We start from the raw sequence: 5,084 nt of genomic DNA on the forward strand, positions 1-5,084 counted from the left end.
ATAAGTGCCATCTAACTTTTTTGATCAGTTTGGTGCTATATCGCCATGTTGGTCGAATATTGATTATTACAATGCTTCTCGTGAGATATTCCGGCTATTTGTCTTATGTTGTTGTTTAAATTAATTTTTCAGTTTAGCATGGCATTTTAAAAAGAAACTGAAGTCTAGACAAAGCACTAGAGAAGGGAAAATTATCAAAACTGACCTAAACCTATTGTAAATTTTCCAATTCAATTCTAAACATTTTTTTTTTGGCCAATTTAGTCATAAGCCTTCAGCAATTGTGTTAATTCAGTCTATTCGGCCAATTTTGGCTAGCAGGTGCCAACCGTCCGGTTAACATTGACGTGAACAATTTTTTTAATTATATTATTTTTTTTTGAATTTATTATTCTTTTTTTGTTTTTTGTTTTTTGTTTTTTTCCTTTTCTTTTTCCTTTTTCTCCTTCTTCTTTCTCCCTCATTCCTCTGGCCAGCCATGTACAACCTGATTGTAATAATATGAGTCAAAAAATGGGTCTATGATTCATTCTGACACCTCTAATTCAAGCACCTCGTTCTTATTCATCCAAATTAATCATGGTGGGTCGAGGAGAGCCGATTCAGAAAAAAAAATTTGAAAAAAAAAAAGTGCATAAATTACAATACTTAGAGAATGGCCCGAGTAAATAGGCAAAAATCTGCTCTAAAAGGAGCTACAAATTGTCTCCGTGAGGGGGGCTCCAGACCAACCCCTATATAAAGGCAAGTTGGCATCCTAAGTGACTCGCAACAGAATTCGCAATGGTTCTTCCGGCATTGTCAACAAGCTTCCTCCCCTCCTCACTTCACCATAACCAGCCCTCTCTCTTATTCTTTAGGCACCTCCGCTCCTCCTCCCCCGCCGCCACCTCCTCCACCGCCTTCGGTGCTCAATTCGTGACATGTGCTTCGAGGATTGAAGTTCAAGAGATTGGGAGACATTCGGCGAATTGGCAACCTAGTGTTTGGGACTATGACTATTTGCAATCACTCAGCGTTAATTACACGGTAACGAATTTTCTTTTGTTTTTTTGGCACAAAACCTAGCCTAGCTTAAGTACTATGGGAAATATTCACATTTGGTCCTCAAACTTGGAAAAATTTCCCAACAATTTTTCCGGTCTATGGTTCTGATAATTTCGGTAACAATTTATACCATGATGGCACTGATTATTTGAGTATTATACTTTTGTTTGGCATCGATTAATACCTTGGCTTCACTTTGGCGTGCTCAAATTTAAGTTACCACACCGACGATAGAAAAAAGAAGAAGAAAAAACATAAGTTTAGTGACCGAGGTGCACTGTTTCCCTATTTTCTATTTAGTTTGGTGGGATGAGTCCATAAATCCCAAAACGACATGGAAACAAAGGACAAATGGTACTTTGAATCTGGTTTATGGATGTATACATCTTGTGTACTTCTGTATACGATTTACTTATGACATACGTAAAATCAATTTGCACCTTCATCCATTGCCAAAGTATCAAATCTACGGCCAACTGCAACAATATTCTATAGGAGATATCGATAAACCTAGTCAAAACGGCATATTCTCAACAAAAAGGCAAGATCTAAATAGTGCTTGTGCATTGACTTCGATTAAGATCTCATTTTTCAGAGTTTTTCATGTGCTAGGAGGATAAATGTTCGGAGGAAGTCCAAAGGTTGAAGAAAGAAGTCAAGGGTCTATTGGACGGGGAGATGAATCAGGTGGCCAAGCTCAAGCTCATTGACGCGGTTCAAAGACTAGGACTAGGATACCAATTCGAGACGGAGATCAAGAACGCTCTAAGTTCCATCTATAACAACACCGAAGATGCTCAACTTTCGGACAATCTTGATGTCGTTTCCCTTCGATTCCGGCTACTCAGACAACATGGATACAACATACTACAAGGTACTCGTCAACTATAAAACTTTTGTAAATCATGTCGATGCATCAAAATTTACCCTTCCATTCCTTTTGTTGGACATATAGATGTGTTTCAAAGATTTATGAGCAAGACGGGCACATTCAATGAATCGCTCAATGAAGATGTGAAGGGGCTTCTTGGTCTTTATGAAGCTTCTTTTCATGGATTGAAAGGTGAAACCATAATCGATGAAGCTTGGACCTTTGCTTCTAAGCATCTAAATGATCTAAACCTCAACGAAATTCCCACTAATTTAGCGAGCCACGTGAGTCATGCATTAGATATGCCAATCCACTGGAGGCTAAACAGGTTGGAGGCCCGGTGGTTCATTGACATGTACAAGAAACAGCAAGACATGATCCCCTCTTTGCTACAATTGGCTAAGTTAGACTTCAATTTAGTGCAGTCAGTCTACAGGAAGGAAGTCAGCAATCTGGCAAGGTATACAATCAATTTGGCAGTGTGGGAGCGCATTTTGATCGACTTAATCATTATATGACAATTTTTTCAGGTGGTGGGTTGAACTTGGGGCGAACAAGATGACCTTTTGTAGGGATAGGATGGTGGAAAGCTATTTTTGGAGCAATAGTATGGTTTTCGAACCTCAACATACAGCTTTCAGAGAAATGAATGGGAAGATTGCTAGTATGGTGGTACTTATTGATGATGTTTATGATATATATGGGACGCTAGAAGAACTTGAGCTCTTAACATATTTTATTGTCAGGTTTGCCTAGTATCACCACCGTCATCATTTTCCCTTGTAACTATGACTACCAAGAAAAAAGACATAATCAATTAGCCTATGAATGAGATGGAAAAAAAAATACTAAATTTTTTTATATTATGAAATAAATTCGTCAATGCGTTTTGGACATATCATGGTTTATGTTGGTGGTTTGGCCTAATAAAGTAATGGTTGGCATTAATCTTCGTTATTGTTACTAAGAAGTGTATTGAATGGCGGTAAATTTCATAAAATTGCTGAAATTGTGATAACTTATCAAGGTGGGACATTACAAACATCGATAGGCTTCCTCCAATAATAAGGGATAGTTTCATGGCCATGTACAACATGACCAACGAAATTGGGTATTGGACGATGAGAGAGCGAGGAATCAACCCCATCCCTTACCTGCGGAAAGTGGTAATTTTGACTTGCTAAATCTTTCACCTGATAATTTCTAGTCCATGTCAGTTGATTCATTTTTCTACTTCTAACTTTCGTTATGACTTCTCTTTGAATGTTTGAGAGTCCGAAAAAATTTAAGAAAAGAACGTCCCTTGACTTGGTCATTGACACACTTTTCCGAATTTCAATCCTATAGTGGGCCGATCAATGCAAGGCGTACCTGAAGGAGGTCCATTGGCGCAGCAAGGGCATTAAACCAACCCTGAAGGAATACATTGATGTTGCGACGAATTCATCCGGAGGGCTGGTTTTGTTGTTGCCTAGTTACTTCCTAACCACAGATAAATTGACAGAAGAGGGACTTGATTACGTGTCAAAATCCCGAGCATCATGCGTTGTTCATGCAAGATGACTCGACTCATCAATGATTTCAGTACATCATCGGTAACTTACTTTTATATTGTTCTTCTCCTTGCAAATAGTGGCTCATCAGAAAAAAAGAGTACATCTTCTGTTTTATTTCTTCGATATGAAAGTGAGAAGAGTATTTGGACTTATGGTTATAACCCAACAATAATTGTCCATGCTTAGCATGAATTGGCACGAGGAGACAACTTGAAGGCGTTGGAATGCTACATGAATGAAACCGGTGTGTCGGAAGAGGCGGCACGTGAACACATCATGCATATGGTGCGTGAGGCCTGGAAGTGGATGAATAGAGCCGTGTTTGAAGACTACCAAATTCCCGGATTAAGGCCTTTTCTTGGTGCCTGTTTAAACATGGCACGAATTTGTCATACTTTTACGGATGTGGAGACGGATTCGGCCAACCCAGTAATGATACCAAGGACTCTCTTGCGTCGGCTATATACGAACCCGTGCCCCTCGATTAGGCACGTTGCTTGTGGAGAGACCCTTTGATCTTATGTGTCTTTCTTAGTTTTTGGGTGGCTCTGTGAGCTCTAAGTTGTCGAAACTGTTTTACATAAAGTCTATTGTTGGGCTTCGGCAGAGAAGCACATGCCATTCCGTGCTTTGTGTGGTGGCTGATTATGTAATCACAAACGACAAACAATAGTCGTGATGATCGAATTTTATTTTATGTTGTATATTTAGCTTTTTGCATTGGAGAAAAATTGAAAAGAAAAGGACTATATAGAAGAAAATAAAAATCGTTTGACTTCGACCAACGCTGGTTCAATGGAATTTGAAACGGTGGCTGCGCCGAAAGTTTTTATTTCTACCATCGAGTTTCATTGAAACAGTGTCCCAAAGATTCTCCAACGTCCAGAACAGTGCAAGGCTATTTAGGAAGGTTGAAATGTCGATGAATTAGATTGGACCGAGTATTTTCTTCTTCTGTAACGATTATACTATCTTTCCATATCGTTCTTTGCGTTTGAATTCAGAAAAATGAACACTTTGGAGTGCATCATTGTACAGATAAAGAAAGAAGTACGTTATTGCATTCTTATGGAAGACATCATATCTTGTAGAAAGTTTCCTGAAAAGTGTCTTGACTCATTACATCTTTTGTCTTTAATTTTGTTTTTCGTTTAATTGTCCAAAAAATCATAAATTTATTGTACGGTGGTCAATGCAATCATAAAATTTTCAATTGTATTAATTCAGTTATAAATCTTTTAATTGTGTCAGTTTAGTCAAACATTTTGAAGATTTGTCAATTTAATTCTAAAACTATTATTTGGATATTTAATCAAAATGTCTACATTTTGAAACTGTCAAAAGGTTTAGGACATGGATATTATGATGTGAATAGGACATGGATATTATGATGTGAATGTTATATATCTAATCTCTACAGCTTAGTTGAAATATTGTCAAAAGGTTTAAAAAAATTCCAAATAAAGGCCCTAAATATCATTGATTTTTCAAATAAAGGTTTGAAGTGAACCTTACATTAAATAAAGACATAAAGTGCCCTCATTTTATTAAATAAGGGCCTAAAATGGACATTGTTTTAAATAATGACTTGAAGTGGCCATGTCAATATC

General features: G+C 37.6%; 1 pseudogene; it reads left to right on the forward strand.

The window, feature by feature from the left end:
* The first annotated feature begins 780 nt into the window (after positions 1–780).
* Positions 781–3,994, forward strand: LOC104452556 (annotated as a pseudogene).
* The last annotated feature ends 1,090 nt before the right edge of the window (positions 3,995–5,084 follow it).

Source organism: Eucalyptus grandis, chromosome 7, assembly GCF_016545825.1.
Source record: "Eucalyptus grandis isolate ANBG69807.140 chromosome 7, ASM1654582v1, whole genome shotgun sequence".
Classification (NCBI taxonomy): Eukaryota; Viridiplantae; Streptophyta; class Magnoliopsida; order Myrtales; family Myrtaceae; genus Eucalyptus; species Eucalyptus grandis.